Source organism: Amblyomma mixtum, chromosome 1 (genome assembly GCF_055824585.1).
Source record: "Amblyomma mixtum isolate Tamu chromosome 1, ASM5582458v1, whole genome shotgun sequence".
NCBI lineage: Eukaryota > Metazoa > Arthropoda > Arachnida > Ixodida > Ixodidae > Amblyomma > Amblyomma mixtum.
This window is the reverse complement of record NC_143012.1, coordinates 274,023,610-274,039,504: the sequence shown is the minus strand read 5'-3', so window position 1 is coordinate 274,039,504 and position 15,895 is coordinate 274,023,610. Positions and strand designations below refer to the sequence as shown.

The 15,895-nt window shown below is 48.1% G+C and overlaps 1 long non-coding RNA gene across 2 annotated transcripts in view; it reads left to right on the top strand.

Moving 5' to 3' along the window:
- Positions 1-14,767, top strand: part of LOC149371739 (uncharacterized) — a 48,965-nt gene extending 34,198 nt beyond the window's left edge. The window contains exons 1-2 of one of the 2 annotated variants that reach the window (XR_016286918.1): positions 13,823-14,010; positions 14,365-14,767. This is a non-coding gene — a long non-coding RNA (uncharacterized LOC149371739). Of the gene's footprint in view, positions 1-13,822; positions 14,011-14,364 lie in introns of those variants that run through there. The other variant, XR_016286919.1, reaches the window with a different exon arrangement.
- Positions 14,768-15,895: the final 1,128 nt, after the last annotated feature.

Sequence of the window (15,895 nt, the reverse complement as noted above, 5' to 3'; positions counted from 1 at the left end):
CTCCTTCCAGTGCCGGGTGTTGTAGTGTCTTGTCTGCGTTGCGCATGGTCCTCGTGGCGTAAGGCAGGTTTGAGATTTCGCAGGGAAGCTTTGGAATCGCAGAACACCCATTTATGGGGCGTTTGTTGACGATGAACTACCGAACTGCAGTTCGTTCTGCTACATTTGGTTTGGTTCGGTTTATAGGGTTTAACATCCCAAAGCGACTCAGGCTATGAGAGACGGCTTAGAGGAGGGCGCCGGTTAATTTCGACCACTTGGGGTTCTTTAACGTGCACTGACATCGCACAGTCCACGGGCCTCTATAATTTCGCCTCCATATAACTTCAACCACCGAGGCCGGGATCGAACCCGCGTCTTTCGGGTCAGCAGCCGAGCACCATAACCACTGAGCTACCGCGGCGGTGTTCTGCAACATTTGTCCCGGTATACGAAGTACTATGCTAAATTAGGTGGTTAGTACTTTCCTGTCTCTCAGGAATGGCCACTGCCCAAGCTGCGTGAGTATACGAGACCGAGCCAACGGTACATGCGTGAGTTCGCTCACTATACCCGGTGTGGAGTAAGGCGAATGACAACTGCTTAAGGGCTAGCGTTGATAAGTTTGATTTATTCGCTTTCCCTGTAATTGTAAGGCGTGCATATGGGCTCCGCATACACCACAGCGGAGAGGAAGGCCGCCGTCGCAGTGAACTGTGACGGGATGGATGACTGGTGGGCTGCTATAACCTTTAAAAACGCAGCGTGCGGCCACTGTACCTGCACGGACACAAGGCGATGCTCTCGAACAGTTTGTATGATGACGAATGTGCATTAGCAGTTTCAAGGGAGTGTCAAGGGATATACGTCGAAAGCGGGTGGTACTTGGCGAGTACGGTGGTGTTGTTGAGCTCCAAGGGAGACCCAGGTATGTGCGAAGGGCCTGACCTTGTACTGCCTGGAAGGCACGCAAATTAGTCTTGCACGTGTTTGAAAATACTGGTGTATTGTACCGCAAAAATCCCAAAAAGAGTTCTCTGTACACCTCCTGCATTGATTAAACTGATGAGCCCCAAGACTTTCTCCAACAGATTTGGATAAGTGAGCGATAGAGGTTAGCTTTTTCTTTTTCTCTCAGAAAGCTGCAATGCGGGCTTCATGGCAGATTCCAGTTTATCGAAAGACTGGAGGACACTTAAGATGCGCCTTAAGGCTATGACGGGATAGCGCTAATTAGTTTATGCCAACTATGTGGAATTGGTCATTCTCTACCTTCATAGATCAGTGGGAGTCCTCATACCACTTCTGGCGCATTGGTGCAGAGGGTAAGCGATGCGCGAGAGTCCCAGGAGGTGGCTGTTTCAAGCATAGCAACGGGTGGGGCTTATGAGACCCAGGTTGCTCTTCCCGAGCAACCTCTCGCGGTCAATCATTAATTTAATTGCCACTTGCCATGGTGGGCAGTTTGCTCATAATCCGGTGGGCAGGTTGCGATGACGGCCAAAGATCACGTGACCTAGGTGGTGGCGTCAGACCAGAGCCCCCGCAGCTCTCCCGAAGGCCATGTTGCACACACGGCGATACCCGGCTTTACTTAGCAGAGTGAAGCTATCGCTTCGAAATCTTTTAAAAACGGTGAGAAGTACGATATGAAATGGTATGGCCGCCATTAGATACCGGATACGGAGTCATACATTTGCGTTTAAATTCCACTAGCGCACACTTCTCATCTCAAACGCTTAGACCCTGCTTTCGGAGATAGGAAGTGATTATGATTGCTGCCCGCTAAAGTTTGGCACGCATCTGAAGACACGTAGCAGAGGAAGCCCAAAAGCAACGGCGTACAGAGAGACGGGAACAGCACTGGGGAGATTTTATTGCACTTAAGGTATTACTCAAGGTGCACTGGAATAATTCTTTCCATGACCTTACCCGCACGAGTTGCCAAAATTGTTGGCGCGAGTGATGTCAGTTCCAGCGGAGTTTTCCGTGGTTTTAACAGTGGAATCAGCCGACTGGATTTGTGCTTGGGGAGAACAACACCATCGAGCCAATAATGGTTATAATGGTTGGATAGCTCTCCTCACGTTTTGTGGCCAAGGGGTGAAAGTGTAGCATTGCATCTGGCCCTGGTGAAGATGAACGCTCACATTTTGCAACGACAGCGTCGAGTTCCTCACGAGGCAAGAAACACCCCTATTCGATTTCCGAGATGCAGGGTAGCACGCCGGAAACTCTAGGCAGTTCCTGCACCCGCAATTGTTCCGCAGTAGTCCGTTGGTACTTCCATCTGCTGACGATTTTGGTGTCCACCCCACGCACAGAATGGTTGGCTTTGCTGTGGAAGCGTGCGAAGCCCCCGCACCGCCTCCGCCATACGAGGGCTTGCAGGCATTCAGAAACTGACACAAATTACCCGCCGCGCGGTGGCTCAGAGGTAAGGCGCCCGTCTACCGCGCCGGTGTACCCCGGTTCGAACCCGACCGCGGCGGCCGCGTTTCGATGGAGGCGAAATGCAAGAGGCGCCCGTGTGCTGTGCGATGTCAGTGCACGTTAAAGATCCCCAGGTGGTCGAAATTATTCCGGAGACCTCCACTACGACACCTCTTTCTCTCTTTCTTCTTTCACTCCTACCTTCCTCTCTTCCCTTACTGCGCGGTTCAGGTGTCCGCCGAGATATATGAGACAGATATTGCGCCATTTCCTGTCTTCAAAAACCTATTTACTTTATCGTACGCCAACTTTTCCTTTTTCGCTTGCCTTTCTTCTATATAGGTAGGGCATCACCTACGCAATTTTTACGTCGTCAGGTTCTCTCAAGTGATATCTGGTATAAGGGACGCTACATGGTCGAGGCGCAAGCAAGCATGCAGAAAGTGGGTTGGTTTTTTTGCGCTACGAAGGAGAGGAAAACGGGGTGACGTCTGGTCACCGCTGGGTGGATTTAAAGTTCGCATCATAGAGATGCAACAGGGCGAAGAAGTTGTTGAAAACCTCTAACCATCTGGCTGGCCACAGAAGAAGTGTTAAGAAAAACAAGCACAGTCAGCTCCTTCTGAAAGAAAGAAACGAAGGCAGGCAAAGGGCGGGTAGAAAAGGGGGCGAAAGAAAGAGCTCTCCATTGGTCCAGACCAGAGAAGATGACGTGACGCATGCTTAGGTAGGGCGCATAAATTAATGGAGAGGGCGATGCGGTCATTTGCATGCCACACGAGCGGCGGGCCCATGTCCCTGCGGACGTTGCTTTCCCGCTCGCCCCAGCGCTTTTATGCTGAGCCTCCGAGTAAGAGCGCGGCCGCCACGCACGTGGCCAAGAAACGTGTACCGCACAGCTGGCCGGCGCCCAAATTAGGCGAGCCCGCTGAGCGCCGGTAAAAAGCCCGTGGCGACGGAGAGGGCGGTAAAAATCAATAGACGCGATCGCTGCATCCACGTTAGCAGGTTGGCCGAGGCGGAAGCCCCGTCGATCTCAGGTTAATCATGCGGAGGCGCTACACTGGAATCGCTGTGTAGTTGCAAAGCTGGTTCGTTACTTAATTAAATACGCACACCGGCTTGATGAGTCGGAAAATTCTGGCGGCGCGAAGATGGACGTTGCAGCAGGTTTGAAAATTCGGACAGAAATCTTTGCCCGCCTTGTACAAGGACGGTTGAAGGGGCGCCTTTGGGTCAAATTCTTACAAGACTAGGAGAATGAATTTACGAAGGGAAAGTACGCTTCAATTTGAGCGGGACGTGAATGACTGCGCCCACGAGAAGCAAAAACAATATTCAGGGACTCACACCCGCCGCGGTGGCTCAGTGGTTAGAGCGCTCGGCTGCTAAGCCGAAGTACCCGGGTTCGAACCCTACCGCGGTGGCAGCGTTTCGATGGAGGCGAAACGCAAGAGGCACCCGTGTGCTGGGCGATATCAGTGCACGGTAAAGACTATCACTATCGAAAAGTAACGCCTGGTATGGGGCGAAAGAAAAACCGGCTTCGCGGCAGCTGCAGCCAAGTGGAAAGGCAGAAAGCACGTCACGGCAGCTGCCGCTTAGATTGTCTGTAAAACTTTCGTAAGTAACCTATGCGAAGGGTCCATACTTATTACGCTAGCAAACCTAGGTCGCATTTAGTTCAACGTAGTAAATCGCGGTTACTTGTTAATTTTTTTTTCACAGCATCTTTTTTTCTTCATGTGTCTTTCACCGCGCAAGTGTCGTGAACGGCAAGCTGACTGGGATTCATTCGGTCTCTGTCGTTTCATGATGGCGAAAATTTCTGAAATCTCTAGTTTTGGAGTATAAGGACTGTTTTTTTTTTTTTTTTTTTTTTTTTACGCAAGGAACAGTCAGCAGAAGCTGCTAGTCTAATCGAGGATTTATTTCCTGCGAGTGCAGTATAATACGACACCCTGCGTGAGAATGAAACGAACTGCCTCGGAATACAGTTTTAGCTGTTTGCGAGTTGGCACTTGCTGCCGATCACTTTACCAACATGGCAGCCGCCTTTAACGCGGCAGTGTGAAGGACCTCGTTCAGCGGAAAACCCTTCGTCTGTGGCGGCAGCTTGAACAGAAAATCCTCAGAGAAGCAGGCGGCTCATCTGCCACCTAGGTCACGAGATCTTGGGACGTAATCACTACCTTCCAACCTTGAGAAGTGCCAACCTACTTAGCGGACTGTGAAAAAAACTGCCCACCGTGGCAGGTGACAGTTAAATTAATGATTGTCCCGCCGCGGTGGCTCAGTGGTTACGGCGCTCGGCTGCTGACCCCGGAAGACGCGGGTTCGATCCCGGCCGCGGCGGCTGAATTTCGTTTAAGGCGAAATTCTAGAGGCCCGTGTGCTGTGCGATGTCAGTGCACGTTAAAGAACCACAGGGGGTTGAAATTTCCAGAGCCCTTCACTACGGCGTCCCCCATAGCCTGAGCTGCTTCAGGGCGTTAAACCATAATAAACCAAACCAATTAATGATTGATCGCGAGAGGTTGCACGGGAAGAGCAACCTGGGTTTGACGACTCTGCCGGTGGCTGTGTTTGAAACAGCCACTTCTCGAAGGCAGTGGCGAATCGCTTAACCTCTGCAAGCGCTGCACCACTGCGCCACGAGTGGTATGAGGACTGCCAGGAATTTACGAATGTTAAGCAGAGAATGATCAATTGCGCATACATCGGCGTTCACGCATTATTGCCCAAAAGGCGGAACTCAAGGATACCCTCCAGTTTTAGGCAACGGATGTTAAACAGACCCCGGTGTCAAGAGATATTTGGCGACCATTTCTGGCTTATTTGTTTCAATAACGCAAATTTAGTGTCAGCTGTCTTCTGCGTTCGGCGAAACGTGTGGCAGAGCAGATATAATGTAATAATCTAGTTACATTTCTCTCTTCTTGATCGGTCTATGCGCTTGGATCAAGCAGCATTCTGCTGCTAATTTATGAAGTTAATAGCTCAACCCCCTCTCCCTCTTTCTCCTCTAGTGCCCCCACCCCCCCATAGTCCATCGGGAAGACATGACCGATGTCACACCTTTCAGGATACCCGGCGCACAAAAGTCGAAGGCAAGAAATGTGCCTATAAAAGGATTGCACATATTTAGCTTGAAAATCTCTGCGCAGAGTCCACACGGGACGTTGTAGCCTCCCAATAGGGTACTCGAGAGGCTCACGTCATATTCTGGTTTATTTGTCCTCCAGATAATCTTTCACTCCCTGAAGGGCCTCGCTTGGCCGGCGCCTCTCTGCTTACTTTTCAAGGATCACTTACAGTTGAAAATCGCGGTGGAGGTAGTTTTACCGATTTACCGATGAGGAAGTCTGTCGTAATGACGGGAACGAGTTGTTTGCTCGGGGGAGGGGGGGGGGGGGGGATACAGAAGAGTTTCTTTTCTGGCTGCGAACAGAATCCAGATTAATAGATGCTGTGGTCACTGCTCGGAGGAGAAATAAATTCTCGTAGGCACCCTGCCGATCCGTGGAAATGTCCTTTCAGTTCAATGTATCCTCGCAGCACTACCGCTCAGGCAGTGTTGTTTGCTCAGCAGTAGCGAAGGTGCGAACCCGCCCGTGCAGACGTTTCATTGTTTGTTTCTTCATTCAAGCGACAACTGTCTATGCAAGGAACTTTTAGTATACCGGACACAGGTGATATATGCACTTTATGATGGCCGACACAATATCCGTCTGATCGGATGCCTATTTGGCCTTGTCTACCGCCCGGCAGAATATTCCGAAAGATTCGGATTTCTTATTCAAACGACAAAGAGTGAATTTGCCATATAGCTTCGGCACATCTATATACAGCAGTCAATGGACGTTCGTCGTTTAGGCCAATGCTACAGACCATCACTTATCAGAAATCTACTCGACCCTTAAGTATATGCTGAGGAAATCACCGCATAGAGTCGGCCATCACTTGCCTCAAGGCCTACTATAGGCCGCTGCCTTCAGACAACCTATGCTTATTAGTCTTCAGATTGCCTATGAACAGTCTATAGGAACGTCGGATAAGGGCTTGCAAAGCAAAATAAATAAAGAACGCGCAAACCTGGTGCAAACAAATGCGTAGGAACCTTACAATTAGGAATCAACTCGACTACTTCCTGAGGGCGTGACTGCGTACGAGGAGTCAATTGGTTTTAAAATATTAGGCCGCGCCTCGCCCGCAGTTGAACCTTAGGAAAGGAGCTGAGTTCCTAGCGAAACTTTAGGCTCCTTGCGGACTGGTTTGAGCTAGTTCAGCACTTTCTTTCTTAACAGTGCACCCCCAACCAGAAAGATTTCTCTCGAATGATTCCATTTTATTGTATTGCATTATGTTTTCTTGTATTAACGTATTATTCTCAGTTGCATTTGCTTTGTCCCCCCCCTTATGTAATGCCTCAACAGAGGCGTTTAAGGGTAAAATAAATGATGATGATGATGATGAAGGCGCACAAAGTGTGCTTAGCTAAGCAGACGAACTCTTGCTGTGGTCTGGCTTCACCAAAAAAAAAAGAAAAAAAATAGCGCGCGATATGCATGCAGGTACAGAAACCGTAGTGGCCGGAGCAACGCCTACACTCGAATGACGGCGACCTCAGGCGACAGGTGAACGACGGCCGAGGCATCCTTTATTGTCTCTGACGAGCGACCTGTTATGAAGACGTCAAGATTATGAGCGGCGGCGCGCTTTGGGTCGGGGCCAACTCGGCGCCGCCGTCGACGCAACAGCGAACACCCCCCGCGGGGGCCCACAGGCGCACGCTTTGGCGCGGACGCCTGGCCACGCGTCTTTAGTGCTCCCGCCAATTTCGTCCCGTGGAACAAAGGGCCCGCTTTGTCGACTGGCCGCCGCCGCCGCTTTTGTGGGCGAAGCCACACTCGGCTGTTGGAAGGAGTTGTGTGCGTGTCTCACATTCGCAAGCCTGCAAATTGGGACACACCTCCATTCAGTACCGATGAGTCTGGTCACAGCTCCTTCACAGCTCTACGTAGGGTGGGCAGTCGCCGCGCCTGAGCTTGGGAAACACGTTCGGGATGCTTTTAGTTCGTGGGCGGTGGTGGTGGAAAACATTTATTTAGGCTATTTACGTGAGAGAGTGGAGACTGGCCTTAAGGGCCAGCCCTTTACAAATTCGTCCGGGACCCCTATGACTTCCGCGGCAGCTCAGGCCTAGTGTTCGTGGTGCACGCCGACTAATGCGCCGCCTGGCCAGCGTCCTTCTCGCTACCAGGGTTGCCAGATGGCTCCGACCTCAGGTAGCCAAATTGGCCTCCGTAGTAGCCCAAACGTAGCCAAAAGCGAAATTTTTGCGTAGCCCAAAAGTAGCCAAAAATATTTGTTTTTGTGACGACATTTCTTAAGCATATTAATTAATTTTCGGCACGAATATTTACATATTAGGTTTCTTTCCCACACATGATGTCTGAGGGGGTGCGCACGGCGTGCTCTTTCCGTTGTTACGTTTCGCACCCGTCATACGCGCTAACCAGGTCTTAAAGATGGGGCCGCAGTTCCACTTTGCAGGCGCGGCAGTAGGCCATATCACCTGAGGCAGGTGACGACAGCCACTCTGCACGCGGAAAAGAACGGCGGCGCTATATAACGCAATCGCAGCTCTAGTTTCGGAATATTTCACCTTTTAAATGTTCGCGCGCAGATTAGACACATCAACAGCGAAAATACCTTACTGTATACTCAAGCAGCCACATATTTGAATTTTATGCTTTAAGAGAAAGGTTCTCACTGAGAGCGTCACCTCAAAGCATCTAGCATGCGCCTTCTTGAAGCTACATTCTATACGATATGCATCAGCTCAGAATAAATCAAGGATACATGCCATTAGATGATAATCTATGTCGATTTTATCTTCAGTCTAACAGCACGTTCACAATAATGAGAAAAACATATTACCCTTTAATTCCGGCTCCTTTCACCTAGTGTCCACTCTTTATAAAAGAAATCGAAAGGCCATGATCCTTGACCGCCTGAAACACATGTGTTCTCGAACACAGCGTTTAAAAAGTGTCATTTTGCAGCAGACGCGCTCAATTTCTTTAACATGCTATAGCCTGCATTTTGATTCCAGCATGCCTTTAATTTCTGTCACTGTATAATTGTAACAGAGCACGTTATAACTACATTAACCTTTTTTTTCACGCATGAAAAAGATATAGCCCAAAAGTAGCCACATAGCCAAAACGAAATTTCTGACGCCAACTCGGACAAAAAGTAGCCCAATTTGGCTATTAATAGCCCAATCTGGCAACCCTGCTGAAGACACCTATTTATGTTTATGTGATCTGCCGGGGAAGCTACAGAAGAGTAAATAAACAATCATCGGCAAAAAGTTTCATTCTGACAGGCGATTCGGCGATAGCAGAAATATCATTTATATACAATAAAAACAAAAGCGGACCTAAAACGGAGCCCTGTGGCACCCCCGACAGAACTTCACGCCTATCTGATACTGCACTTTCTATTTTTACGACTTGACAGCGGTTACTTAGGTAGGCCTGCATCCATAGTACTATGTTTTCAGCGATTCCTAATCTGCGCAGTTTGACAAGAAGCCTATGATGCGGAACTTTATCGAAAGCCTTCGAGAAGTCCACACAGACCACATCTACCTGCTGACGTTCGTCCACAGCCTTGCAAAAGTCGTTCACTGTTTAAACTAACTGCGTCACTCTCGAAAGGCCGGTCCGAAAACCATGCTGGAATGGACACAATAGGTCATTTATTTACAAAAAAATGAAGGATGTGTTTAGCTATTATGTGTTCAAAAACCTTGCAACATACGGAAGTGAGTGAAACTGGCCTGTAGTTTTTTATAAGAAGTCGATTACCGCCTTTAAAAACCGAAACTACTATTGCGTTGCGCTAGTCAGGAGGTAAAGAATGATCCCGCAATGACTTTTCAAATAAAATTTGCAAATCATATGATAACCACTCAGCATACCGTCTAAGGAATTCCGTCGGTATTTCATCGGGACCGCTCGATTTCTTCGGGTCCATAGACAGCAGCTGCTGACAAATACCTTCCATATTGATGTGAATCTCATGCATTGAGTATGGCAACGTGTAAATTGTTGTATGATCACTCTTAATGTCATTGTCATCCCTGCTAAAGACCGACTGGAAGAAATCATTAAACAGGTTTGCAATATCGTGCACAGGGTGGCAATTGGTTTCCCTAGCACGACATCTCCACCGTCCCTCTCCTCTAATATCCGCAGAAATCTCTGTGCACAAATATATGGTGTCCTTTCGAGCAGATGGAAGCAATTTTCAAATTTTGCAAATGGCTAATTTCCTTTTTCGATTTTGCACTATCACCTTAGAGTCAAATTTATTCACGCTACACTAAAAGTTGCTAAATGACGTTATATAATTCGCCCCTTAGTGGAGGGCATACTAACGCGCACGACAGTGTTTATTTTAAATTTATAATTAGCTTGTACAGCCAACCAGCTTTTCCTCTTATATTGTCCCTCTTGAAACGGAGTGTTGGCATATAAATAGTCTGTGGTAATTACTCATCGGTCCTACAGATTTTCTTTTGAACTCGGAGAAGTTTAAATTATGTAGTCTGTAGACGCATTTGAGATAATTTTGAACATACAGAAAGCACAAATATCACGTGAGCATCCACTTCCCATGTAGTCGGTAAGCGGCACCAGCAAGCAAAAGAAATGAGGCTGATCATGAGAACATCGGTATATCTGGTCGATGAGGCTACGGTGGTCGACTCGATCATACAGTGTCCAGCGGAAATGTGCGTAATGAGAACTTTACTCCTCTATTTTCTATAACGGTACCATGATTTCTAAAGCGCTCAATTCTTCCTGAAGCTGTTGCCAAGTTCAAAACTGGAGCACGGCTCATCAGTACCAAAATCCTGCTCATGTCAAACTAATGACCTCTCTGGAACTTGTTCAAGGGAGCACCGGTCGTTTTATTATTTGCAGTTACAAGCGAGCATGCCATATATAGGCCTTGAGAACTAGCCTTGACTTTCTTTGTCGTCTTGCTGCAAAATTTGCAGTTCAGATGTATTCAGAAAATTTTCTCCATGTTGTACTGCAGGGAACCAGTTTTTCGTCCTCTGTGCCGGTCATATCCCAATGAAGACATTCACAAAGTAGATTTAGATCGTTGCAGTGCAAGAGCTCTTATTTTTGAGTCTCTTATTTCTCTTACATCTTGTGAATGGAAACACCTCCACTCTGAAATTGTTTCTACCCATTAAGTTATAGTCATTTACAGCCCACGAAATCTTTAGCTGGCATGCGTGACGGCCGCTTTTCTGTTCTCCTGTGCTTTGCGACGACGCAAATTTGCGTAATGTTCAATATTAAGCACGGGCTTGGTGAGCCTGTGCTTAGATTTGATATTTTCGCAAGTTTGCTCCGTCATAAGCTGCAGGAGCACCGAAAACGCGGACGTCACGCATGCCAGCTAAAGATTTGGCCGGCTGTAAACTCAAGAATGAAGCGGCTGATGCCCCGCAAATGATGCCCCCTGGCCAATGACGTCACGAGAATCGATCGATGTTACTGGCTGGAGGGTCTCGTTTGAGGGGCATTTGCCGCTTGGCTCTTGAGTTGTGCCCGACTGTAGCATTGTATATATAATGAGGCAAACTAGTTTTCATCGTACCTTTACTGCAGTTTTTTGTTAGTTACTCCGTTCACTGATGTACCTCACCATGAGAGTAAATAAATGGAAAGAGATACTGAGAGACTTGAAGAACTGCAACAAGGCTTTGTGCTTCAAATAGGAAGTCATATAAGGGTCGTATGGTCACTCAGAATGGCCTGAACTGTAATTTTCGGCAGTAGACTGATTTTTTAATCCGAAAGCATTTCTAGGTTATGTAGGAAGGGTCGTGTCACCAAAACGTGTCCGCAGTAGTTGTGACGTTCTCAGAAGAGTTAGCATCAAACTAATGGTAGTGATCAATAGAGGATGGTGTGAGGATGCAGCGCAAAAAAAATTATGTCGATAAGATGATTACTTAATTAATTAGAACCAATAATGTCGAAAAAAACGTTGAAATAGCGTGGACGTCGATATAGTGAGTGGACGGGAAAACAGTCGTTGACGGCTTAATAGTGAAGAATAGGCAAAGAGGCGAAAATAAAGTTAGTAATGAATTGAAATGTACTTGATGAGTGATAATTAATCGAACAAAAAGTTTCATCGACATAGATTAATTAGTTAATTATCAGCAAAAATCATTGGACGGTTATATACGCTGGACGGGGATATAGTAAGTGGACGGGAAAGCAACCGCAACGTCAAATTTGAATAACCAGAATGGTTGATTGAGATGAAAGAAGGAATAATCAGAGTAAATAAATCGATCTTTAATTAAAGCATCAGACAATTACGCTAATTCAGTAGTTAAATTAATTATCAAACAAAAACAAAATGATAAAGAGAGGGAAATGGACGCGACGAGTGCCGAGGAGGCGTCAGTGCTTTCGCATCCTCCCAATGCGGGTCGCCGCAGAGATCTCTAGCGGCAAATTCCTCGTTGGCGTTGCTTAATAGTCCTCACAGCTCCGGACCTCTTCTCTGGCCTGACAGTCGAAAGACCGCCGTTTTACATTAGTACACACCCGTGGAATGGTGTGAGAATCTTACAAAAGGAAGTTTTAATGAAGACTTTCAGGGCCACAGAAAAGGCTGTTGGTTTTGGTTTTGTGGGGTTTAACGTCCCAAAGCGACTAAGGCTATGAGAGACGCCGTAGTGGAGGGCTCCAGAAATTTCGACCACCTGGGGTTCTTTAACGTGCACTGACATCGCACAGTACACGGGTCTCTAGAATTTCTCCTCCAAAGAAATTCTAGCCGCCGCGGCCGGGATCGAACCCGCGTCTTTTGGGTCAGCAGCCGAGCACCATAGCCACTGAGCCACCGCGGCGGCTGTTTAAGATTGGCTTTAAAATGCTTGCATTATGTAGAGTACAGGCCACAGAGCATTCATGCCGCGTACGAGTCCACAGAAGCGAGCGGGAAATTTACAACGCATTTTTTTAAATTTTCGCTTCCGCACCTCGCGGCGATGCGCGGTGCCGGGCTTTCATGCGAAACCTGGCATGCGACGTTGCGTCATGCAAGTAGCGTCAGCAGCCGGGGGTTATCGTTGGTTCGGCGAGCCCAATTCTTTCAGACGTCACGCAGCTACCACGGCCGAGAACACTCCGCGCTTGCCGGTAGCCGGCGGAGGTAGGGGAGAGGGCGAGTTGACGAGACGAGAGGAAATTGACGAGAGGAGATGGAAAGGCTCGAAGGCACGGAAGTTCAAATTTTGGCTGCATATACCTCAGCTTTCAAAAAAGGCAATAAAGCAATTCTTGCTGGAGGATATTTGTGAAGCAACGTCCTTTAACATCCCAGACATACGGCAACTTTACTGAGAGCCCCTTTCTGAGGCCCTTTAAGAGGCCCAGCCTCAATTATACAGACGCTTGCAACAGTAGACGAAGCGATGCGAAAAGCGAGACAGGCAGAAGCTAAAGAAACTGATCCTGGTTGCGGCATTTTAAGGCGTGTGTCATAGCCTGCTCAACTTTCATAATTATTTTCTTCCTCAGAGTGAAAATCCTCCATAACGCTGACGTCTTCTTGCTAGTTTCCCAGATTTTTATGCACATATGGTCCACAGCCTTGGATGACTCACGTTCAGTGAAACTCAAAAGTTGTAGAACGTTTCATCATGATTTTTAAGGGTGCAGTTTTTACCACCCCTGTAAATATCACTTCGTGACCGTTCGTACGCAGCTGAAACAAACTTCGCATTTGATCCAGTGTAATGCAGTGCAGTGCCCAGTTGGTAGAGCACCGGATGCGGAGTTCGAAGGCCGTGGGTTCGGATCCCACCGGCGGCATATGATTGTTTTTGCTCTGCTTTATCATCAGTTATCATTAAAATAATTGCCGTATTAATCTCCGATTGATGAACATCAAAAATAAAAAAAAGACATCTCCTTTGCTCCTTGGTTTCGTCGTGCGTCATGTAGTTATATCTTAACGAGCCCCTTTACTTGTCCTCGCAGTGCGTAGAAGACTGAAACGATTTGGGCGATCAAGCTCCCCCATCGCTGCTGCAAGTGATTCACCGCGACGCACGCCACGTGGCACTCTTGGCTCCGCTTCCTGCCTCGGACGCAACGTCAGACTACAGGCACGCGCCTCTGCAGCGCAGACCGCCGAATGTTTTGTAACGTCGCCTCTCCGCAGTCAGGTCTGGCAAAACACAGCGGACACCCCTTCGGCTTACCGTCGCGCGGACTGGTTTGGCAATCGCCGATGTGAGCTGAGCATAGCAGTGACACTGGCGGATATGCGTCACGGTGCCGCCGCGGCGCAGCTCGGTATTGCAACCCTGAGCTGCAACGCGCGCCTGATTAGTCAAATCGGCGCGCCGCATCGGCTCTCGCGAGACGAGACAAGCGCTCACCATGGCGACGCCGCCGTCGTCAGCGCCGGCGCCAGACACGATCGGAACGTTAAACGAAATTCAATACAGCACGCGAAGCAAGGCGAGGTTAGCCCCACGTAAGCCACTCTCTGCACCACTGCAGCCTGATTACCCAACGCTCTCGGCGCATTCCATTTAGGGAGCCGCACTCAGGAGATCCATGCTCTCGGGGCTTATGTATAGGACCGATATTTTTGCCCAAAGCTATGCGGGGAAACCTCCTTCACGACCTGTTACCTGCGCAAGGGTTATTTCGAGCGTCGCGCGGAGGCTTAGGCGAGGGCTGCACGGTTTCCCACTGTTTGGATTCGTGTAGGCTGACCGAAGAACCACTGTGAGCGAGGGAAGCGCAAACACCGGCGCGATCGTTTCAGCTTGCCGCGTGGCTGGAAGTGTGTCACTTGTACTGAGCGTAATCTTTCTTTGCGCAGCTTTCTTCGGAACTGGTGGTCCCCTGCTGTCGTTCTGCTTCTTCAGCGCCGTCGTGATGGGTCGGCTTGTCAGCGTACCGCCAAATTACCATTCCGGAGTTCGATCGCTCTGTCATCGGTAAACCAGTGCGAGTGACCACGCCACGCTCTGCTCGCAAAGCATTTATTTTTATTTTATTCATTCCGAACATGCTGCTAGCCTCTTAGGACGCTGTTTCAGCATTGGGTTGCAGTATTATGGTTCTAGATAGGTCAAAAAGAAAAAGGAGAAATCTGCAAAAAGGAAGTTCGCACAACAGAAATACAAATAAGGAAAGATCAATAGCAACCTGCGGAAAACACGTGGTTTAATATCATATTGTACAATATGAGTATGGAAAATAAAATTTCTTAACAAGCACTGCATGTCATGCCAGTGTGTAATGATTAACACAGTGCTTAATTTTTTTATGCAACCATTCTACAAATAATGGACAGAGCGCTTGTGGCTATCACATGCGGACTAAATATTAAAAATCCGCCGCAGTGGCTCAAGTCTCTTTGTAGTTCGGCTGCTGGTCACGGCTTTGATGTCGGATGCGGCATATCCCTGTTGACACACTAAATTTTCTTATATCCGAGGTGGCACACATAGGTTCGTTATATACGAAGTCAATAAATTAAAATCGGTATATCCGCGGTGGTACACTTAGGTTTGTTATATCCTAAGTGAGCACACAGGTTCGTTACATTTCATATCCGGACACGAAAGTTCGTTATATCCAAGGGGGAATACTTAGGTTACTTACATCCCAGGTAACTCAAAAGTTCGTTATATCCGAGGTGAAATCATGAAAGTTTGTTATACATGAGGTAGCATAATTATGTTTTTGTTATATCCGAGGTCAACGCAAGAAAGGTCGTTATATCCGAGGTAGCATATTATGATTTGTTACATCCGAGGTAGTATGCCAATTTCTTTCGTAGCCCGCTGGGCAGGTTTCCACCTGCCACTGGCTACTGACAGGCGGCGTTCGCCATTTTTTCTTGCACAGACCCTGCGCACATCGCTGAGCAGCTGCGATCACAGGGCGTTGATGCTACGAATGCTCCTCTGAAATTAGAGAGAGAGAGAGAGAGAAAGAGAGAGCGAGAAAGATAGAGGAATTTTAATGAGAGGAAAAGGTTGCGTTGTTGCCGTGCTTCTAGTTTCTTGCGAATGCAAAGCACTACAGTTTTGGTACGGCAGTAGTAGCAGTACCCTGCAGTAGCAGTACAGTTTCGGCAAACCAACTCGATGATTATTTTGTTCGTTTGTCTGTGCTGCACTATGGTATTCAATTTGGTTTTTTCAGTGGTCGAGTTAGGCTGATTTTCTGTGGTGGGGAGTATAAATGTCTCTATCAACAGTTGGCTCCGGGCGCCGATCGTGCTCTCCAGCTCCCACACAAGGGAGCCTAGTTCATGGGCCATTTAAAGTAGAGGGATTCATGATGTGTGCCGTGCACCCGGAGCTAGAAGTCGCCCGGGTTGCTCGACGAGAAGTGTTACT